Raw genomic sequence first — 23842 nt, forward strand, 5'->3', positions numbered from 1 at the left:
GTAATGTCTAGACAATATCTCCATATTGTGGTCGTTGTTGGTAATGTCTAGACAATATCTCCATCATGTGGTCGTTGTTGGTAATGTCTTCTTATGCCCTTTTTTTATTTCAATTCTTTATTAGTTGATTCTAGAATCTCTACAATAGAGCTGAAAATATCAGTTTTGTAGCAGACAATATGACATTAGTTATAGTCCAATTAAGACTTTATTACCCTGTTTGTAACATAACAAATTAAAATTGATTAAAACTAAGTTTGGAACACCAGGGAACATAAAAAATGATTTTTAGGAAAACCATGAGGTTCTCTGTGTCCGATGCCTGCAAGGGGAGAAAGCTAGAATCCTTTGCTTTTTCAAAATTTTAAAATAAACATCATATAACAACAGCTTTCATTCCTAGGAGTGAAAAATAACCATTTTTGAAGACATATTAGTTTCTAAAACACTACAATAAAGTTAAAAACATCCGTTTTATATTACTTTTAGTATTTTTAGTGAAATTAGTCATTTATTGCACTATTTTTAATATAATCTCTAATTAAAAGTGAATAGAATTAAGTTTGGAGCAACAAGGAACACACAAAAAAAAAGATTTTAAGGAAAAAAATGATGTCTTCTGTGCCAGGTGCCTGCAAGGGGAGAAAGCTAGAATCCTACCCAGGCTCCTGGAGCTCTGTCCTGGCTAAAGGAGGGTGAATCCATCCCCTTCAAAGCTCCATGAAAAAATGATCATTTAAGATTTGAAAAAAAAAAACATCATATAACAACAGTTTTCATTCATAGGAGTGAAAAATAACCATTTTTGAAGACATATTAGTTTCTAAAACACTACAATAAAGTTGAAAACATCCGTTTTATATTACATTAATTTTTGTGAAATTAGTCATTTATTGCACTATTTTTAATAAAATCTCTAATTAAAAGTGATTAAAATTAAGTTTGGAACAACAAGGAACACAAAAAAAAAGATTTTAAGGAAAAAAATATTGTCTTCTGTGCCAGGTGCCTGCAAGGGGAGAAAGCTAGAATCCTACCCAGGCTCCTGGAGCTCTGTCCTGGCTAAAGGAGGGTGAATCCATCCCATTCAAAGCTCCATGAAAAAATGATATTTTTAAATTTGAAAAAAAAAAAACATTATAGAACAACATCTCTTGGTCCACAGAGTGCAAAAATCCAACTTTGAAGAAAATCCATTGACTGATCCCCGAATCCTGAAGTTTCTTCGCATGATATCGGGCTTGCAACCACTTTCTGGAAAATGATGAAAAATGCCAAATATGAAAAAAAAAGTTATCAATTCTAGAGCCTAAGAGGAAAATAAGACAAATGTATATCTCCAAATAATTTTATGTGCTTCAGAAGAGCCCAGGAAAGTTTTTTGCATACATGAAACCACGCCCGTTTGCACGTAAGCAGACATGGTTGCACACACGACTGCATGAAAGCACGCGTGCATGCAAAATCATCCTGTTAAGCATTTGAAAAGCCGCACCACGGCGCACTTGAAATAGCTCTTACATTAGTGGTCGACACAGGAATCGCCTTTTTATTTACGCTCTTACCAACGCGATGGAAAGCAAAACAAAGCAAAGCAGAGCAAAACAAAACGAACAAACGCAAAACCCTCACGTCCCGCACTTGCATATAACGCCGTTACGTGCCCAAGCGGTATTGTACGTCATCCTAGCACTGCACCCCGGGGTGTACGGTATATGGGAATGAGCACACGCCACGAATCGTCTGAAATCACTCCCTACAGCTGTAAGGCGCCTTGAAGCGTGCACCCCCAACATTCTTCTTTGCGCATCTGTGAAAGGTAAACTCTTGAGCAAACTCTGAACCAGCTCTAAGGAAACTAATCCGATTAGACGTTACGTTGACTCATCCTTTAACAGTTTTCAGTCTCTGTCTTTAAACACCTTGCTCAGTCACATTCAAGCCACAAGTACTCTTCTCGGATGTTGCACAAACAAATCCTAATGTCTTGAAAGCATTGCAGCATGTTTGTGTCCCACTTCCCGTGGCTGCAGGACGACTGACACGAACGGACAAACACAATCTGTGGCGTTTAGCGTGACATAGTCTTGCAGGCATCGTGCTGTCTTACTGCAATACTATACCACTTGAGGAAACAGTCCATCTGGCCATGAAACTCATTTGAACGTCTAGCTACAGCAACTAACAATAACATGATTTATTCAGGATGTGTGGAATCAGCACGTCCCGGAGACAGCTTCTGAAATCGTGAGCATTCTCTGGTGGTGTCCTGGAGGGCTCCCCCAGGCATGTGTTGGTGGTATAGTGGTGAGCATAGCTACCTTCCAAGCAGTTGACCCGGGTTCGATTCCCGGCCAACGCAGTGGCAAGTGTTTTCAAATGCTGTCACAAGCCTTGGATTGTGACTAGCAAAGCGAAGCCTTTTGAAAGAGCTAAAGCACTGCAAAACGGAATTGAAGGAGAATCTTACAGGGGATTCTGAGCGGTGTCTAAATAAATAAATTCACAGCGTCTGCGGATGGCATTTTGCAGCTGGAAGTAGATGTCGACGCTTTTTGCACACAGCACCAAAAAAGCGTCTTTTTTGAAGGTACAGGCATTGAGCATTGGTGGTTCATTGTTAGAACTCTCGCCTGCCACGCAGGAGGCTTGGTTTCGATTCCTAGCCAATGCAGTGGCTTTTGCAGCGAACGGCTCCATCACTTGCATCCCAACTTTTGCAACTCGCAACTGAAAACCCACTGAAGCTAAGCAGGTGTGAGCCAGGTCAGTACCTGGATGAGGGTGAGCTACAGGGAAAAACAAAGCTTCCAGCTGGAAGTGGTGTTAATGGGGCCAGCAGGGAGGCGCTCACCCTGAGGTCTGTGCGGGTCCCAATCTCCCAATATAGTGACGGAGAAGCTGTGTTGTAAAAGGGCGCTGTCTTTTGGATGAGATGTAAAACCGAGGTCATAGTGCTCTGTGGTCATTAAAAATGACCACCAAAACCTTTGACAAAAGCTCTTGGTAATTGATGGTCTTCAATAATGCTTCTCCTTTAGGTACATTTAAAATCAGCTGAATAATGCTGTGAAACCATGAAACTGCATGAGAAAGCCCGTACACTGAATTACACGGCTTTCTATTCAAAGGAGGACAAAAGAAATTCCCTGAGTTCGATTTTTTGCAGCACAGAGAGGGGCACTGTCCTGAGGCCGGCTAGCTCAGTTGGTTAGAGCGTGGTGCTAATAACGCCAAGGTCGCGGGTTCGAGCCCCGTACGGGCCATGTCCTTTTCTCCTCTCTTACCAAAGCTGTTAGGTTCCTTTCCGTGGTGAGATGGGTTGTCCTGCAACGCTGCCACACAGTGCCGACAGACAAGAGTGTTGCGGGAGAAGAGAAAAGTGTTTGAAGATTTAAGAGTGTCTTAGGTGGAGCCAAAATCAAGTGTCACAAATGCAAGTGGGAAGATTTCCAATGTTTAATATGGTCAAAATAAGCGGAAGTTACCAGCTGGTCCGGCACAGTCTGCCATGCTTTTGTCATATACTGTAAAGTGGTGTCGAACTGGAGCCTCACCATTTGCATATGTGAGGCTCCAGTTATACATCGATTGTCACATTAAATGACAAAAATGAAGAGAGGTAAAGCAGCTGGAGAGGTTTTCTTACAACTTTTGAGCTGACACAGTTTTGGAAAATGTTTCCTTCACGCTGCACTGTACAATATAGGCAGCCAAGAGTCTCCAAAACAAAACAGAATTGACAGATAGGAGAAAATTCCCACTCGTCCTGAAGTTCCCAAAATCCAGCACTGAGCGTAAACAAAGTGTCTAAGTAGTGTGGGAATGTTAAACCTAACCCTAGCTGGAGTTTGAGCAATCCAGCACTGAGAGTAAAAAGATGAGTCAAAGTAACGTCTAATCAGATTAGTTTCCTTAGAGCTGGTTCAGAGTTTGCTCAAGAGTTTACCTTTCACAGATGCGCAAAGAAGAATGTTGGGGGTGCAGGCTTCAAGGCGCCTTACAGCTGTAGGGAGTGATTCGAGACGATTCGTGGCGTGTGCTCGTTCCCATATACCTTACGCCCCGGGGTGCAGTGCTAGGATGACGTACAATACCGCTTGGGCACGTAACGGCGTTATATGCAAGTGCGGGACGTGAGGGTTTTCGTTTGTTCGTTTTGTTTTGCTCTGCTTTGCTTTGTTTTGCTTTCCATCGCGTTGGTAAGAGCGTAAATAAAAAGGCGATTCCTGCGTCTACCACTAATGTAAGAGCTATTTCAAGTGCGGCGTGGTGCGGCTTTTCAAATGCTCAACAGGATGACTTCGCATGCACGTGTGCTTTCATGCAGTCGTGTGTGCAACCATGTCTGCTTATGTGCAAACGGGCGTGGTTTCATGTATGCAAAAAACTTTCCTGGGCTCTTCTGAAGCACATAAAATTATTTGGAGATATACATTTGTCTTGTTTTCCTTTTAGGCTCTAGAATTGATAACTTTTTTTTAGGATTCTAGCTTTCTCCCCTTGCAGGCATCGGGCACAGAGGACCTCATGGTTTTCCTAAAAATCTTTTTTTTGTGTGTTCCTTGTTGTTCCAAACTTAATTTTAATCACTTTTAATTAGATATTTTATTAAAAATAGTGCAAAAAATGACTAATTTCACTAAAAATAATGTAATATAAAACTGATGTTTTTAACTTTATTGTAGTGCTTTAGAAACTACTATGTCTTCAAAAATGGTTATTTTTCACTCCTAGGAATGAAAGCTGTTGTTATATGATGTTTATTTTCAAATTTTGAAAAAATCAAAGGATTCTAGCTTTCTCCCCTTGCAGGCATTGGACACAGAGAACCTCATGGTTTTCCTAAAAATCATTTGTTATGTTCCCTGGTGTTCCAAACTTAGTTTTAATCAATTTTAATTTGTTATTATGTTAAAAACAGGGTAATAAGTTTCTAATTGGACTATAAATAATGTCATATTGTCTGCTATAAAACTGATGTTTTCATCTCCATTGTAGAGATTCTAGAATCAACTAATAGAGAATTAAAATAAAAAAGGGCATAAGAAGACATTACCAACAACGACCACAAGATGGAGATGTTGTCTAGACATTACCAACAACGACCACAAGATGGAGATATTGTCCAAAGAGGCAAGAAGGGCAAAGCCGCGATAAGGAGATTGCTGTCAGAATGCACATCCGGATCCCAAACAGAATCTCTAGTAAAATATGATCATTTGTGAAACAGGCAAATGAGTGTCTGCTACAATATGATTGCTACATATCTGCATTTGTTGGTTTTTAAGGAGTAAGAGTGCAGGCGGTTTAAACCTGCGATCCAGTGTGTTGAAGTATTTCACAACACTACCCCTAGCACATCAGGAAATAAATCCTCATAATGATTATCGCCCTGGGCATGTACCAAAAAATCAGTGAGCATATACATATATCGCTGTGTTGAAGCTAGAGACACAGAATAAGTGCAAACACATCCTAAATACAGTGTTCCTGCACCTTGACCTCATCCAGAATGTATCGTTTTTTGAAAGGAAACCGGCTCAGGGACGCCAAATATGTAATGTTGCCATAGCAAAATTAAATGTAGTGGCTCTCTGAAGGCACCAGTTCTGTAGGGTTTGGGCATTTGCTTAGACAATTATTAATTGTAGCAGTAAATCACAAAGTTGATTCTTTTGATGGCTTTAGAATCCAACCATGTGACATAACTCAAACAACGCGCACACACAGGTACTAATACACGAGGATACATTTATTAATACATAAAATATGCATGTAAACCTAACAGATCTTATCGAGAGGGTTATCAGAATACAAAAGATATATATTCAGTCAGTTACGAAGTGTTACACATATCAAGAGGACATACGTCCAGTATATCATTCATTAAGACCGTTTCGTTAATGAACTTGGTTATAACTTCTACATTAGATACTCAAACAAGTACATAACTCTTAGGAATTAAATTGATATCAACTGGTTGGGATAACAATTGAATTCTCGAGCTGTAATGCATTGAAGTTGAATACTCATCCAATCTTTGGGGATTCAGATCTTCCTGCGGGCACAAAGAAACAGTTGCAGGCTGTTGCTGTCCAATCCGCGCTCTCTGGCTCCGTGCCAGGCTGTGCTGTGCGGCTTGCGACGCTGCGCTGCTGATGCTCACTGTGGGCTTTAACTAGCAAAGTTTGTGCACAGGAGAAAAGATGACTGTGGGTCCCACCAAGTCAGGAAGAGGACCGGTTCGTTTCTGATGAAGAGCTAGTTCTGAATAGTGATTAAGCTGTCCACAGTTCCGACCTGTTCACGAGGCCTGCTGCTGGTGCTAACCTCGGGTGGATCCTCTGGTTATTCTCTGGCAACCTCCGCTCTAGACTCTTAGAACAAAGGAAAGTTCTGGCACTCGGACACACTGGCCGTTCCGTGGTTGTCCGGGCTGAGTCTCAGGATGGTCAGGAGGCGCGCTGCGAGAATGTCCTGCCCTTGGGAGCCTTCTGCTCCTGGGCCGTCCTGCCCTGGAATTCTCCTTTGAATTCCCTTTAGAATTGTCCACAGAATCCTCTGAATCCTCCCTTCTGAATCTTACTGAATCTCACAGGCTCTCTGTGTTGCCTGTTTTTACCTGGAGGAACTTCAGCTCATTGATTGGCTGAAAGTTCCATGGGAATCAGAGTCCCACGTGGGTTACTCGGCCCTACCAGTCCCTGATTGATTGATCAAGGTGAGATATGAGTCACTTAGTCCTGACACTTAGTAATGCAGTCCAGATGTCCAACTGGCACTCCCTAGACAGATAGGCGCCAATGGATGACCATTGATCATGATAGCCAGGCTTAGCTAAGTGCATCCCCCTTTGGGAGCTGTCCTAGGACCTTAAATCACCCTGCAGAACAGTTTCTCTGTGGCTGCACCACAGAGATGAACAGAGAAATGGGGCCTCATTTGGGAAGGCTCAGAACACTTAATTCTGCCTTATTAATAAGCCTCGCCGCTACATATCCCCCCTTTTTGAAGGTCACGAGGTCCTGAGGCGTTGTTGCCTTCAAAACAAAACAGAGTTAAGTGATGTCCCTTGCCATTAGAACATTAATCTTAAATGTCCACATTACTCCTCGAGAATTCATACTGGAACCAGTGTTGGATACAAACAGGATGAATAACATCTGGAGTATGTATAAACACGGTAGGAGACATTATCTAGGTCTAGGAATTACACATCAGGAAGTTCACTGTCAATATCTGATACCTCTGTAGTAGATATTTGGGGAGAAATCACTTCCTTTCTTTTGACATGCTACCTTTGACTCATTCATGCTACCCAGATTACATTTTGATGCAAGAGTACAGCATTCAGAGTACACTGTCAGTCATGATCCAGCTTCCCAGCAGCAGTGTTAAAATATAACCAGTTCCTGTTCCCAGCCCCGCGATAAACCACAACACCTGTGTTGGGTATCTGCTAGGGTGGTTTGGAGGTTTGTTCCATTAAAGCAAACTAACTACCTGTACCTCTTCAGGGCTTACTGTTTCTTGGATTTCTATCCAATTCAATAGTGTGGCACCTGAAGGCATCCATGACCTCAAGTTTGGTCTTATGTTGTCTGGTTCCAGACCGTACAGTGTTAAGTTACCATGCTGTACTATGGCCTCCTCAGGAACTTGCAGGAAAACTGTTTGATTAGGTAGCTGCATTGTGGTAGCTGTATCATGCCTGTCACAAGTCATAGTGTCAGTTAAATGTGGTGTGCTGACCAGCCATTTACTTCCTACCTGCTCTTCATGGGGTTCATTAACCTCCCTCTGCTCGTTAGTAGCTTTACACCCTTCATTGGTGAATCGTTTAGACACAGCCAATGGATAGCTTTGGTAGCCATACCCATCTCAAGATTTGGAACCAAATTCAATCTTGGATTGCCTTCTGGGTGAGCTATGAGCGATGGGGTTAATGTCACATACTCCTCTACTGAGAAGAGTGGAATCAAGTGGGTTGGGAATCGTGCCGTGGTTAGACTGGCTACAGTGGCACTAAGCTCCCTTAATAGGTCTTGTGTCAACATTCTGGCCTGTTGCACACAAGCATAAACCCACTGTATAACACCAACAATCATGTCCACTGGTTGGGGAATAAGGTTTAACCCTGTTGCATAGGAAATTGCCTGTAGGGTTTTCCCTAAGCTTTCCAACTTTTGCTGCTGTCGATACAGTCTGTCACTACCCTCCGGCATCTCTGACCCCTGCCTTCTTGGGGCAGTCAGGGTGAGAGTGCCAGTAGCACACAAACCTACCAGAAAAAAGCAAACGTGCAACAGCAATCAGTCCTCCCAAAAGTCTTTTCGGGTGGCTGATCCCAGTCATCTCCTTCTGAATGACTGTCGCCTTTCTAAGCTGGCGCAGCGTGTACATGGTGTCTTTCTCAGTATGCCCTGTGGCATCTTGGGCACCAACATCCTGGAAATATGGGGAGATCTGACGCAGCTGCTGATGCTGCTCCTCCTTTTCCAGGGCATCTGCTTTTTCGATTTGTTCATGCCTGTGCTCTAGGAACCCTGCAGGGGGTGGTGCAGCGGTAGAGCATGCCTGACCCTCGGCTGAGTGGTCATCTGGAGCACCTGAGTGATCTGGGATTGTTACCCCATTCTCACTGTTCAGGTCCACCCTGTACACTTCCTGATTGAGGAATCCCTTTATCGGCATGTTTACAATCGTTCGCTGGGCGTGGGTGTAGGACACCTGCTCGCTCCCCCCTTCCCTTGCTAGGGGTTCAGGGAGCTGCCCCAGCACTGGGATAGCTAGTTCACTGTCTTTGAACTTACTATCACTCACCAGGCCCATGTCAGTGCAGGCGGGGATTCTGACACCCCTCTTTGCGATGTCCTGCACTGGCAGGCGGGTGACTTGACCATCCAGCTCCAGTCTGGCTGAACCACTGTTGGTCAGACTCAGACTGACAGACTGAGCTGGTGGCTGTAAGAAAACCGGCTCGGCTTTCATTCCCTGTCCCTTCTGGGGGACTGGGTGTGTTGGCAACCCTGCCGTTGAGGCAGGAACAATCAGGTCAGTCTCACTCACTACCTGGTAGTTGTGAGAAATAATGTTACCTGACTGCAGGTTCCCTGGGTCACAGCAGAGGGAATCGGCATCTGGGATCAGGTGTGTCCACAGTGCAGTAGTCTCAGCGTCCAGCTGGACCTCCTGTCTAACCTGTGAATGTTGCACCAGGGGCACCTGGCGGTGGCCCTGTGACAGCTGCTCAAGCAGATCCTCACTAATAGAGGACCTCTCAGGGCTAAGGGTGAGGGCTACATCACCAACCTGCTCTCCTGCCATCTGGATCCCTTCCACCACTGCAGGGTGGTGTTCCTGACCCCTCTTGGGTGCCAGGGTGCACAGGGAAAGCTCCTTTTCATCGCCAGGTGGGGAGATCTGCTCCTCTTTAGGGATGTAAAAGGTGTGTGCTTTACCTGGTGGATCAGGCGGCTTCTTGGAGCACCGCTCCTGTGGCATGGAGGCTGTTGGGACCTTGGCCGGGACACGACTTCCCTGTATATCCGGGGAACAAGGAAATATTTTTATTTCTTGTCCAGAGGGAACAGAAGGAATCTCCACATAGGCTTCTGTGTTCGGTGGGCACTGTGTGAGCACAGTCTGCCTCTTGGCCCCCCTTTCCTTCTGTACAGAAGGCTTAGGAGCCTTGACCTGTTTCCACACTTTGCCTTTCTGGTGATCCACCAAAGGTTCCTCTCTGAGTCGCATGCCCTTTTCTTTTTCAACCCGTTTGAGCTTGCCGTGTGACATCAAACACCTTTCAACCTCAGTGTCAATCAGTGTCTCACTGTGTAAGACATCTCCCATGGCAGCCTTGAGGTAAAAGCTACTTGCTTTTCCTCTGTGTTTTACTGCCTGCTCTGTGACTTCAGGGGTGGAGTCAGCACTGACTTGGGAGTGGCTGAATTCATCCAGGCAGGAACCCTTCCGCTCAATCAGATAGACTGAGGGAGGGAGAGGGGGTGGGTCTCCGCCTCCTCCAGTGGAGAGTATCAGCTCATTCACGCTTCCGGCAGCCTTGGGGAGCGGTTGTCCCTGTCCTAATAAAGCTTGTTCAAGCCTGGCCAGGCGGGCGGCTACTGAATCCTTTTGTTCAGCTTTATCTAGCCCTTTCCCTCCCCCGGTGTTCTCATGGCACTTAGGACGCTGGGTGCGGTCCTGTGTGCATGCTTTGGAACGGGGCTTAGCCAGCTCAGGAGCCTGTGCTCCTTCGAGCAGGGGGGAGATAACCCTGCTGGCTCTGACGGCAAACACAGTCACTTTAACAGCTTTTTGCTCAGAGCGACTTTGGACATCATACTCCCAGGCTTTCTGCACGAATCTGTATGCATTAAGATCATCTTTCTGACTGACGGGTGGAGATTCGCAATGAATAAACCCTTGAAATGTGTGTTCTCTTCGCAACCCTCATCATTTCGCCCTGCAAAATAAGTTCGTCTAAGTCTCTCGTAATATTCGCGAGGGGACTCTGCTCTCTCGTGCTTAATGTTAAGAGCGGCGGCTATCGCAGCAGTCGGGTCAATAAACGCACTGTATTCTTCAATAAGTGCTTGACAAAGCTTCTCAAAATCATTACAGACTTCTTTCATCTGCCTAGCCATCCACTCATGTACAGCTCTGCTGGTAGTTTTCCTGACCAGAAACACTTTCTCCTGTTCTGTGGTGTTTGGCAGATACTGCAGGGTATACCTGAGGTCCTGAATATAACTCTCGATATTATTCTCTGACACTGCGGGGTCAAATCTCTCTATGTCCTTCGCTAGCTCTCTCAGAGAATGGAGATTTATCCTTCTAGCTTCTCCGCTGACGGAGATATGGAAGAGATCGTGGTCAGACCTGTCGCTGCTAGAGAGAGTGCTTAATAGCGACTCGAATTCAGACCTTTTAGCAACCATCGTTAAACTTAAAGAGTATTACTTTTAAGTACGAAATCACAGTTTTACCACAGAAAACCACAAGATCAAGTATGCAATCAACCCGGTAGATCGCAAAAGATCACAAAACAATCAAGCACTGCTTAAAGAGCAAGGGGAACTTTTTTTTCTTTCGGCTTTCAGCACACCGTATTGTTGTGTATGAAACCAGCGGCGTTTTATATTGAATTATTCCGCTTGGTTGACTCATTTCAGTCTTGCCACGCCCACCCAGGGACGCCAAATAATGTAAGAAAACCGGCTCAGGGACGCCAAATATGTAATGTTGCCATAGCAAAATTAAATGTAGTGGCTCTCTGAAGGCACCAGTTCTGTAGGGTTTGGGCATTTACTGAGACAATTATTAATTGTAGCAGTAAATCACAAAGTTGATTCTTTTGATGGCTTTAGAATCCAACCATGCGACATAACTCAAACAACGCGCACACACAGGTACTAATACACGAGGATACATTTATTAATACATAAAATATGCATGTAAACCTAACAGATCTTATCGAGAGGGTTATCAGAATACAAAAGATATACATTCAGTCAGTTACGAAGTGTTACACATATCAAGAGGACATACGTTCAGTATATCATTCATTAAGACCGTTTCGTTAATGAACTTGGTTATAACTTCTACATTAGATACTCAAACAAGTACATAACTCTTAGGAATTAAATTGATATCAACTGGTTGGGATAACAATTGAATTCTCGAGCTGTAATGCATTGAAGTTGAATACTCATCCAATCTTTGGGGATTCAGATCTTCCTGCGGGCACAAAGAAACAGTTGCAGGCTGTTGCTGTCCAATCCGCGCTCTCTGGCTCCGTGCCAGGCTGTGCTGTGCGGCTTGCGACGCTGCGCTGCTGATGCTCACTGACCGGCTAGTTAGTGTTGGCTTTAACTAGCAAAGTTTGTGCACAGGAGAAAAGATGACTGTGGGTCCGAGCAAGTCAGGAAGAGGACCGGTTCGTTTCTGATGAAGAGCTAGTTCTGAATAGTGATTCAGCTGTCCACAGTTCCGACCTGTTCACGAGGCCTGCTGCTGGTGCTAACCTCGGGTGGATCCTCTGGTTATTCTCTGGCAACCTCCGCTCTAGACTCTTAGAACAAAGGAAAGTTCTGGCACTCGGACACACTGGCCGTTCCGTGGTTGTCCGGGCTGAGTCTCAGGATGGTCAGGAGGCGCGCTGCGAGAATGTCCTGCCCTTGGGAGCCTTCTGCTCCTGGGCCGCCCTGCCCTGGAATTCTCCTTTGAATTCCCTTTAGAATTGTCCACAGAATCCTCTGAATCCTCCCTTCTGAATCTTACTGAATCTCACAGGCTCTCTGTGTTGCCTGTTTTTACCTGGAGGAACTTCAGCTCATTGATTGGCTGAAAGTTCCATGGGAATCAGAGTCCCACGTGGGTTACTCGGCCCTACCAGTCCCTGATTGATTGATCAAGGTGAGATATGAGTCACTTAGTCCTGACACTTAGTAATGCAGTCCAGATGTCCAACTGGCACTCCCTAGACAGATAGGCGCCAATGGATGACCATTGATCATGATAGCCAGGCTTAGCTAAGTGCATCCCCCTTTGGGAGCTGTCCTAGGACCTTAAATCACCCTGCATGAATAGTCTCTCTGTGGCTGCACCACAGAGATGAACAGAGAAATGGGGCCTCATTTGGGAAGGCTCAGAACACTTAATTCTGCCTTATTAATAAGCCTCGCCGCTACACACATATATTAATATAATAAATGATTGCTTATGCTTTATAAACAAATCTAATTAAAATAAAAGCTTAAGTTTTGTATTTATCTTGTACCATAGAACATGATTTTCTTTGTATTTCAATCCCACAAAGTGTCCAAATGACGCACTACATGATATAAGGAAGATTATCACATGCATATCGGTATTATCTTTCTTACGAAAATGCATTCCTTTCATTACCTTTTACTTTTTAAAATGAACTCAAATTGTGTATAATGTAATAATTTAAGTAGAATAGATTCTAATAATATAATGATCCAGTGTGTTGCACTACTTCACTGCTTCACTGCTCTATGCCGTCTGGAAATAAATCCTCAGACTGCTTACTGCCCTGGGCATGTACCAATGAATTACAGGAGCACATCTATTTCTCACTGCGTTGAAGCAGGAGACACACAGTCTCTGCAAACACATCCTAAATACAGTGCTCCAGCACCTTTGACCTCATCCAGAACGTATCATTTCTTGAAAGGGATTGCTGTCCGAATGCACATCTGAATCCCAAACAGAATCTCTAGTAAAATACGATCATTTGTGAAACAGGCAAATGACTGTCTCAGGGGCCCATTCCTCATTGTCAGACATATGTATGCAATGCTTTCACCGTGCATTGAGCAATAGGGATTAAAAACACAGCAGGTAAGGTTAGATGTCATGTTCTATGATCATTTCTTTCAGCATTAGGGACTAAATATACTAAACGTATGATACTAAAATGTTATTTTCACATATATTAATGTAATAAATGATTGCTTATGCTTTATAAATAAATCTAATTAAAATAAAAGCTTAAGTTTTGTATTTATCTTGTCCCATAGAACATGATTTTCTTTGTATTTCAAGCCCACAAAGTGTCCTTTGATCTCTATTCTGTGGTAATCCACGATGACCCCGTTCTTCAGGTGATTCATCATGTCCTCCCTCGCCTGTTGAGAGGCCATCCTGATCTCTTCTGCCGTGGCGTGCTTCATACACGCCCTCTTGAAGTGAGCAGGAAGCTGATCAAAAGTATTCAGGCACATCTTGCATACCAGGGGAATCCTCGCGGGTTTCCTTTGAAAATAAATAATACCATCTGTGTATAGAAACAAGCTAAGACTGATTTCTTAAATTATCCTTAAAATTCTCTCTCATAGTTTGAGCATAATGATTTTATTGCATTTATATAAGAATTGCTCATTGCTCCTAAATAAATAATGGTCTCAGTCACAGACTTTCCAATAGAAGCCATTGTGGAGTTCAGCAACTGCAGGTCCTAGAAGTGGGGAAGGAATTTTAAAAGAGAAATTGAATTACAATACAGAAGGAATGGCTGAGGGTTCACTGAAATGTATAAATATACAAATTCCAAAGACTGAGTCCATATAGAAACAACTACTTTTCATTTTCAGTATAAGAAAAAAAAACTATCTTCCAAAGCATCATAAAATTGTCCCTTCTTCCAGACCCTACTTCTCTCTTGTAGTAGTACAGCAGACCTTTCCAGGTGAGCAGATCACAGAGTCCGAAATGAGCTTCCTCCATCAAGCAAAGTACCTGAACATGACTCTGTCTTCATAAAAGCGCCCCTGTAATAAAGAAATTAAATCCAAAATCAAGAGGGCAGTTGCCTACTGAAATACAAGAAGTCATCAATTTTAACCTAGCAACACATTAAAGGCTGCATCTATACAAGTGCGATTCTAGAAATGCTCACCAGATTACGTTTTAAGAAGGAACTGCACCTCAGGTTCCGCCGAGATCTTAACTCGGATGGCAGGATTCAGAGTCCGGAGTGTGGACTGATGGCAAACGGAGGGTCCACATACTGTGGATCCCTCAGTGATCTTCCGCGTATTCAAACCACCAGCGTGTGACTCCCCTGTCCCTGTGATCTCATTGCTCTGCTCTCTCCTCTGTGCAGCCGAGCCCGACTCACGGCAAAGTGAAAAAAAAGATGCCCTCAACGTGAGATTTACTCTGGAGCGAGGATAGATGTTACCTTTTTATCATTTAACAGGATGTATGTGATGTGGCGACTAGGTTCAATTTTGTATCCTCTTTAAAAGATTAAGGACTGGGGTGAGCGTGATTTACCACCCTTTCAGCTAAGAACCCAACTTGCGCACCGTTTAAGCTGCATAGACTCGGTCGTTTAACTCTTCTCCGTTAGCAGGGTTAAGGTTGAAGAAAAAAAAATAGCTGACTTCTTTTTTTTTTTGCCAGCCGCTAGCGCTGATTAGCAAGGCTTGTATTTCATGTTTTGCAAGTTGCATCCATTTTAAGAGAAACAAGTCACGTTAAAGACATGAAATGAATACTTGCATTTAATTAAGTCTAGCCATAGGCAGTTGTCTGTAAGGACCAGTTCTGTTTGAGAAGACACGAAGAAGGCACCACTGGGATTCGAACCCAGGATCTCCTGTTTACTAGGCAGGCGCTTTAACCAACTAAGCCACGGCGCCCCAGGAGTGTTGTCCTTTTGCAGCCACTTGGACACACCACTCAGACACATCTGCATTCGGTGTGTGCTCCGCCTGCTCGCTGAGCAAGTTGCCACCTTTACATACAATAGCAACATAGACACCAAGAGAAAGGATGACAAATGGCTTTTATCTGGAACTTTTCATGTCCAAGGAGCTCAATGTGCTTTCTGTGTACAACAGGGCCACTGAACTCCACACTGGCCACTGAACCACAGCAGTGGCTTGCTGGCTTGACATCTCCCAAGGAAAATGTTGAAATCACATGTGGAACAGGAAAATGACCCTCGAGTACGTGGGGAAAAAAAGAAAAAGATCATCTGGAGCGCGCCAACCCATGTCCGGACAGCCCAGTTTCGTCGACAAGGTGGCTGAGTGGTTAAGGTGATGGACTGCTAATCCATTGTGCTCTGCAGGCATGGGTTCGAATCCCATTCTCATCGTTCTCCATGTCTGACACGTGTGCCTGTTCGGTGTCGGCCCTCCTGTTGTTTGCTCCGGTGCTAGAGCCGTACATTTTCTAGCAGTGGCTGAACATGGTATAGTAGGCCAACGTCGGTATCGAGCAGTAACAGTACTTACTGCGCCCCATAAGAAATCGTTTGTCCCTGTTCAAAAGAGATTGTGCGATGTCCTGCGGCGTTCGTAAAGCAAACCTTTGACAGTTTGAAAAGAGGAATTTATTCTGCTTCCTGTGCATGCAGTAGTTACAAAGTTGAACGTCTTTACACGATCTGCTGCAGTTTTCAGTGGGCGGGCTTTGTCAGATGGCTTGAAAAAACGCACTGTGTTTCGGCTCGGGAAACATCATGAGCAGTGTCCTGCATGTTTTCTGTGTCTAGCTGTCTTTTAACGCATACAGAATTCATTCGAAATCATTGATTTCTCCAATTAACAAGGGTCCCTTTTTGAACCTGCGAGATTGCATTCTTTCAATGTAACAGATTTACTCCGGGGAAAGCCAGCATGACATTGAGAGTAGCTCAAGCTTTCAGCACCCGTATCGGACAGCGTGTATGCAGACACCGCTCAGAATCCCCTGTAAGATTCTCCCTCAATTCCGTTTTTCAGTGCTTTAGCTCTTTCAAAAGGCTTCGCTTTGCTAGTCACAATCCAAGGCTCATGACAGCATTTGAAAACGGGAATCGAACCCAGGTCAACTGCTTGGAAGGCAGCTATGCTCACCACTATACCACCAACGCACACCCACAGGAAGCCTGCAGGACACCACCAGAGAATGCTTTTTTTTTTTATTAAACATAGAATTTACAAATACAAATACAACAAGAGGATCAGAGTCATGTACAAGAGAAAAAAAACGCAGCAGAAAAAAGCATTTAACTACCAGAGGTAATTAAGTAATTATGTGATCAAATTGTATATTTTACACGTATCATATTTTCCTTGCTTTAATATTTCTCAATTATTTATAAACTTTAGTTTCAACATGCATGCGTTTCCTGTAAAAAATAAAACTCAGCACACAGTTTTTCTTTTAACAACATTTCGAGTACCTCTGGCATTCATGAAAAAGACATACACAAAAGCAAATAACTAACTCTAAGACTGTCTAAACTATTGAGTTTTTCAAAGAACCAGAACTATAACAGTCCTTAACACTTAACTACACCATTCCAAACTAACACTAAAGAAACACTAGTATATACTGGTATAACAAATATAACCAAACATAATCATTAACTGAGCAGTCACTGGGAGCAAATCTCCTTCCCGTCCACAAAGGCCCTCGCTCCCACAAAGTAGGCTCTCCTCCCCTCTCTTCTGGCAGCTTCAACCTGGGGCCAGAGCTGGTTCCTGGTACTCCTGTCCGCAGCAGACAGGTCCTCTGCAAACCTCAGTTTGTTCCCATTCAAATACTCATTCCCCCTCGCCGCTCGCCACAGCATGTCCCTCGCCGTCCTCTTGGTGAACTGTATTATAATCGATCTGGGGCGCACTTGCCCAGACATGTTCGCTCTCCCGAGCCTGTGAACAAAGTCAATGGCCGATATTACGTCCTCCTGGTCCGGCAGGGTCCTTTTACAGATACCCTTCACTGTTGCAACAAGGTCCTTATCACGTTCCTCTTTAACTCCAAATAATTTTAAATTCCATCATCGACGGTATCTATCTACATCGTTCACTTTCAATTCAAGTTCTTTAATATGCTTTTCTTGTTTGGTATTTACTAGTTTAAGAACTTTTACTTCACTCTTTAAGTCTTCAACCTCTTTAAACACACAGTCCATGGACTTTTTAAGACTTTCGATTGCGACTGTATTAGATCAAATCATTTCCTTCAGCTCACCCATGCTCTGTGCCATCATGTTGAAGATGTTGGTCTGGAGCTCCTCCAGCGTCAGGTCGCCCCTTCCTCTCTTGGCTGCCGGGGTTTTCACAGGTGTGCTGGGCAGGGACTCCGGCTCTTCCTCTGGCAGCTGAGTCTCACTTGGGCTGCGAGCGCTCGCGTACGAGCGCATCTCCAGCACTCTTTCCACGTCCCCTCCAGCTGCTTCACTTTTCCCTTTAGTTGCCATCAATTTTCTTGTAGTGCTATACATATACGATTGAGGTTTCTTAGACTTCTACTTCGAAGACCCAGCACTCTCTTTTCTTTTCCCAGTGTTACTCATATCGAAATTCTTAAACCTAAAAAAAATCGTTTTTTTTTCTTTCAATTATAACTGAAGTTTAAACAAGTAGTGTTAAGTCCTTATTTTTCTGTAGTCAAAAAAAGCAAAAATTAACATTCAGGTCATGAAAAACTCAAAAAAAATCCTCAACCACTAAACTTTACCTCCCACCTGAGCGCCATCTTGAACGCCCCTACCACCAGAGAATGCTCACGATTTCGGAAGCTGTCTCCGGGACGTGCTGATTCCACACATCCTGAATAAATCATGATATTGTTAGTTGCTGTAGCTAGACGTTCAAATGAGTTTCATGGCCAGATGGACTGTTTCCTCCACCGGTATAGTATTGCAGTGAGACAGCACGATGCCTGCAAGACTATGTCACGCTAAACGCCACAGATTGTGTTTGTCCGTTAGTGTCAGCCGTCCCGCAGCCACGGGAAGTGGGACACAAACATGCTGCAATGCTTTCAGGACGTTAGGATTTGTTTGTGCAACATCCGAGAAGAGTACTTGTGGCTTGAATGTGAATTGTACGTGCCCGCCCCCTTTCCTCTGTAGTGCATGAGTTCCTCCCGGCATGCCCTTCGTCATTGTTCTGTCATCTTGTATTTAAAGGGTTGTATTTCTGCTGCTGAAAAGAATCAACGGGTTTCTTTGTTCCCAACGGAGCCCTTGTCTGTCATGAAATTCTTCAAAACCTCAAGCTAGAAGAAGACGACAAATATGAAGCGTTACAGCAACGACATGCCATGAGACGATTGATAACGATTTCCATAGGATCCCCGCGGTTGCCTGGCAACCGTCAGCTTTGCGCAGTGGCAGTATCGTAGCCTGTGAGGTTTAGCCGAGGCGGGATTATTGCTAGTTGAAAACCCAATACCCCGCTTCCGCCGGTTTGCAATACAATCGGCGAAAGCAATTTTTGACAGTCTCGTTAGAGACTGAGCAAGGTGTTTAAAGACAGATTTGGTCATGGTGACATCATGGTAGAAAGAAGCGAGCTTGTTCCCAGTGGGCATTGATTCGTCGAATATACGTATATTTACGGCGAAATTACGGCTATACGTATATATACGTCGTCTCGAAGTATAATCAACGTCGAATTGCAACCGTAAAATTGACGACATTAACAAACGCATATATAACGTCGAAAACACATCTAACACAGTGCCTGAGGCTTTTTACTGTATGTATCGTGTGTGCCGCAACTAGGAGTATACGGCACTCTGCACAGTGTACGAAGTAAATTATTTTCGCAGCAATTAATTTACACGTGTATAATAAATATAGTAAATATAATAAATTAATTACTGCGAAAATAATTTACTTCGTACACTGTGCAGAGTGCCGTATACTCCTAGTTGCGGCACACACGATACATACAGTAAAAAGCCTCAGGCACTGTGTTAGATGTGTTTTCGACGTTATATATGCGTTTATTCATGTCGTCGATTTTACGGTTGCAATTCGACGTTGATTATACGTCGAGGCGACGTATATATACGTATAGCCGTAATTTCGCCGTAAATATACGTATATTCGACGAATCAATGCCCACAGCTTGGCATACAAGGGTTTTGCTGAGGGGGTCTTGCCACCTGCCTGAAAAAAAACAGTAAAATGTTTGAGTGCCTATAGAGTTTCTATTTTTATTTTCTTGACAAAAGTCCCCCATCAGTGCGCGGTGCCCGAGGAAAAATCTGTAGGGGGGCGTCTGAAATTCTGAGGGGGGAGTGATATTTCGGTTGAAACGGAACTGTACGGTGCAGCTACCCAAATGAAATCTCGCAGCTATGCCATTGATTAGTGCTTCATGATAGAAGATAACGACTAGCAATCTGGTATTTGCGATGAAGTTCAGTTTCACATTTTTCGTCACTCTCAAGGTTTGTATTGCCTGGAGCGAAAAGTACCATAAGCGTTCATTTTTGCAGCTACATGGACGTTCTGAATCGTTAAGAAAAAAATGTTGTAAAACCAACAGAAAGCACAGACTGCTATAACTAGTCCTAGTTATATAATGATTTTAAGTATAATGATAAACTACTGCAAGGAATCGGTCCACCTGAGCAAACAGGATCGTAATGTTGACACTCAATAATATGTGCAGTTCCTGGACGGATAGCCCTCCTGCCCATCAAACAGACTGAGTGACTGTTCGTGTCATTTAGTGTTGTCTGACCATTGACAAAGTACAACTATTTTTTTAGGGTGCAAATTAAGTTAGGTAAAACTTTTTGCCCAAAACTGAAGGGGCGACATTCCCCCCTCCCCCCGTGATGCCAGGCCTGTCCCCATCCTATTCCATAATGTCATTATATATAATACCATACAACAGTGACCGATCCTTACTTATTGCATGCGTTAAAATTGCACATCAGCTCATAGCAGGGGGCACATAGCAGCGATGTATTATCAATGTTAAATTTCAACCATAATATCGACAACATTAATAAACGCATACGTTGAGAAAATATCGAACCCAGCATATTTTCCGGTTATATACCACAATGCATTGCTAGTATTCGTTGGTCACCATTTTGGACACGTTTTTCAAACGTAGAAGTATATCCGAAAATATCTCAGCAATCCTCTTTTGACGAGTAAGTATGAACAATAATAATACTATCTGAATACATACAGATCTTTCTTAATATTATTTTGATTAAAATAGTATGTGAATAAGCAAAAAAATGGCACATAAAATAGTGTGAATGGGGAAGATGACACAAAATCGTTTTGCCGTTTCTCTTATTCTTATTCTATGTTGTACTTTCAAACTTTGGGTACTCTTTAATTAGGACAGACTTTATTGCTCAACTGCTATGATGCAAGCCAAATTTTATACATTTATTTCAGCTTTGAGCTTAGTAAACCGTTCATTTTTTAGATTATACTAAAGAAGATATTAATCATCATTTATTTGGGAAGTAATATTATATAATTTTCTCCTAGCTGCGGTGCTGAAGTCCCACCCTACATTAACAGAAAAAGAAATAAAGGAGCACGCAATGTGTTACTTGAAGAATGCATATGCAAGGCAGGGGGCCAGGAGATCTGGACTCTGAAAATAATAGGTTTTTGGTTCTAACTGTTAGGACAATTAGACAGGGTTTGCAAATAGTGGACACAAATCGTCTTAACTTCCATTGTAATATTTTTTTTCTTGGAAATATAGAAGTTGTACATTTTAAAATGTATATTTGAATCAAAATGTGGTTTTGAGTTAGTGTGTTAATGTAATTAGTTTTGTGTTTGTCATTACTATACTGTATATTGCCATGTTACCAGAATTTGTAGCTGAAGTTTAAGACTAGTTGTGTTTTTATGATTATTGCCCATATGTTGATTGTTGATTGATTGTATACAATGTATAATTTGAAAAACATATGTTTCAGGTGTGAATGTGTATTTTCAGAATACATTTCTAAACCTAATCATTGGCTTGTTTTACTTGTTTCTACACCTATAAAATCTATCTTTGATGTATAATAGACCTCTACCCATATACGTATAATAGACCTCTAATGTTATCCGTATAATAGACCTCTAACCATATACGTATAATAGACCTCTAAAGTTATACGTATAATAGACCTCTAACCATATACGTATAATAGACCTCTAAAGTTATCCGGAACTCCAACCATATATGTATAATAGTCCTCTAAATTTATCCGTATAATAGAACTCCAACCATTTATGTATAATGAACGTCTAAATATAGACGTATAATTGACGTTTAACTTTAGACGTATATTAGAATTTCATTCTAGACGAATTGTAGACCACATTTAGACGTCTAAGATATGCGTTTAATAGACGTATATTATACGTCTTTTGCCCAATGGGTTACGTCTCAACAGAAACGCTCTTTAGCTCTTTCAGCGTTATGCAGAGAACATCGTCTGTCGAGATCACTTTTGAGTCAGCGCGAAACGCCGTGTGCTGTCAGTTTGATTTCATATTGCTCGTAGCGGCGCCCGGCTTTTGTCTGTCAAACGTTAGGTTGCGCTTCTTCATGCTGCATCGTCGGCATGAGTGGAGCTTTATAAACGTCTGTACTTACTGCGCCCCATAAGAAATCGTTTGTCCCCGTTCAAAAGAGATTGTGCGATGTCCTGCAGCAAACCTTTGACAGTTTGAAAAGAGGAATTTATTCTGCTTCCTGTGCGTGCAGTAGTTACAAAGTTGAACGCCTTTACACGATCTGCTGCAGTTTTCAGTGGGCGGTTTGTCAGATGGCTTGGAAAAACGCACTGTGTTTCGGCTCGGGAAACATCATGAGCAGTGTCCTGCATGTTTTCTGTGTATAGCTGTCTTTTAACGCATACAGAATTCATTCGAAATCATTGATTTCTCCAATTAACAAGGGTCCCTTAAAGGATGAGTCAAAGTAACGTCTAATCGGATTAGTTTCCTTAGAGCTGGTTCAGAGTTTGCTCAAGAGTTTACCTTTCACAGATGCGCAAAGAAGAACGTTGGGGGTGCACGCTTCAAGGCGCCTTACAGCTGTAGGGAGTGATTCGAGGCGATTCATGGCGTGTGCTTGTTCCCATATACCGTACGCCCCGGGGTGCAGTGCTACGATGACGTACAATACCGCTTGGGCACGTAACGGCGTTATATGCGAGTGCGGGACGTGAGGGTTTTCGTTTGTTCGTTTTGTTTTGCTCTGCTTTGCTTTGTTTTGCTTTCCATCGCGTTGGTAAGAGCGTAAATAAAAAGGCGATTCCTGCGTCTACCACTAATGTAAGAGCTATTTCAAGTGCGACGTGGTGCGGCTTTTCAAATGCTTGTGGGCATTTCTCTGTTGTTGATTCTTTTTTTGTGTGTAACAAAGTGGCATTTTCATGTCCGGACGGGGAGACTTTATCATTCCGACATGAAGCCACCCTTAAGTCCTCTGAGGCGTGTCTGTCTGCAAGGCTTGTATTTTGGAAATGTTTTTTTGAAACGGAGAACGACTTTGAAATAGGCTTCCGCCGGCGCCTCGCGATCCAGGTAAGATTGTAGCAAGAACGCAGCGGCGGTGGGGCTTGCTGTAGTCGTGGCCGAGTGGTTAAGGCGATGGACTAGAAATCCATTGGGGTCTCCCCGCGCAGGTTCGAATCCTGCCGACTACGTTGTCCGCCTCCAGTCGGTGTGTTTCGGCGCAAGCAAAGAAGCGCGCCTCTTTGCTGTTCCTGGTGGTTTTAAAACGCCCAATCGCTTGTACCCGCTGCCTTGGAAATAAGTTCTTCAGCGTCCGCGAATGGCATTTTGCAGCTGGAAGCAGATGTCTACGCGTTTTCCACAGAGCACCAAAAAAGCGTCTTTTTTGAAGACCCAGGCACTGAGCATTGGTGGTTCAGTGGTAGAATTCTCGCCTGCCACGCGGGAGGCTCGGGTTCGATTCCCGGCCAATGCAGTGGCTTTTGCAGCGAGCGGCTCCATCACTTGCATCCCCTTGCAACTCGCAACTCAAAAAACCCACTGAAGCTAAGCAGGTGTGAGCCAGGTCAGTACCCGGATGAGGGTGAGCTACAGGGGAAAACAAAGCTTCCAGCTGGAAGCGGTGTTAATGGTGCCGGCGGTGGGGCGCTCACCCTGAGGTCTGTGCGGGTCCCAATGCCCCAGTATAGTGACGGAGATGCTGTGTTGTAAAAGGGCGCTGTCTTTTGGATGAGATGTAAAACCGAGGTCACAGCGCTCTGTGGTCATTCAAAATGACCACCAAAACCTTTGACAAAAGCTCTTGGTCATTGATGGTCTTCAATAATGCTTCTCCTTTAGGTACATTTTAAATCAGCTGAAAAATGCTGTGAAATGGGGGGGCACTTCAGGCCAGTGTAGGATTTGGGTTACAAGAACCATGAAACTGCACGAGAAAGCCCGTACACTGAATTACACGGCTTTCTATTCAAAGGAGGACAAAAGAAATTCCCTGAGTTCGATTTTTTGCAGCACAGAGAGGAGCACTGTTGTGAGGCCGGTTAGCTCAGTTGGTTCGAGCGTGGTGCTAATAACGCC

General features: G+C 43.5%; 7 non-coding genes across 7 annotated transcripts in view; 6 read left to right on the forward strand and 1 right to left on the reverse strand.

Moving 5' to 3' along the window:
- Positions 1 to 2290: 2290 nt before the first annotated feature.
- trnag-ucc (transfer RNA glycine (anticodon UCC)) lies at positions 2291 to 2362 on the forward strand. The gene has a single exon. It is a non-coding gene; the product is annotated as a tRNA-Gly (tRNA).
- Positions 2363 to 3192: 830 nt separating this feature from the next.
- On the forward strand, positions 3193 to 3266 carry trnai-aau (transfer RNA isoleucine (anticodon AAU)). The gene has a single exon. It is a non-coding gene; the product is annotated as a tRNA-Ile (tRNA).
- An 11836-nt stretch (positions 3267 to 15102) lies between these two features.
- Positions 15103 to 15176, reverse strand: trnat-agu (transfer RNA threonine (anticodon AGU)). The gene has a single exon. It is a non-coding gene; the product is annotated as a tRNA-Thr (tRNA).
- A 3458-nt stretch (positions 15177 to 18634) lies between these two features.
- Positions 18635 to 18771, forward strand: LOC138229511 (U4 spliceosomal RNA). The gene has a single exon (XR_011185922.1). It is a non-coding gene; the product is annotated as a U4 spliceosomal RNA (small nuclear RNA).
- Positions 18772 to 22874: 4103 nt separating this feature from the next.
- trnas-aga (transfer RNA serine (anticodon AGA)) lies at positions 22875 to 22956 on the forward strand. Its single transcript has one exon. It is a non-coding gene; the product is annotated as a tRNA-Ser (tRNA).
- A 213-nt stretch (positions 22957 to 23169) lies between these two features.
- trnag-gcc (transfer RNA glycine (anticodon GCC)) lies at positions 23170 to 23240 on the forward strand. The gene has a single exon. It is a non-coding gene; the product is annotated as a tRNA-Gly (tRNA).
- Positions 23241 to 23799: 559 nt separating this feature from the next.
- Positions 23800 to 23842, forward strand: part of trnai-aau (transfer RNA isoleucine (anticodon AAU)) — a 74-nt gene continuing 31 nt past the window's right edge. The window contains exon 1 of the tRNA in view: positions 23800 to 23842. This exon is cut by the window's right edge and continues 31 nt beyond it. This is a non-coding gene — a tRNA (tRNA-Ile).

This window comes from Lepisosteus oculatus, unplaced genomic scaffold (assembly GCF_040954835.1).
Source record: "Lepisosteus oculatus isolate fLepOcu1 unplaced genomic scaffold, fLepOcu1.hap2 HAP2_SCAFFOLD_45, whole genome shotgun sequence".
NCBI classification, from domain to species: domain Eukaryota; kingdom Metazoa; phylum Chordata; class Actinopteri; order Semionotiformes; family Lepisosteidae; genus Lepisosteus; species Lepisosteus oculatus.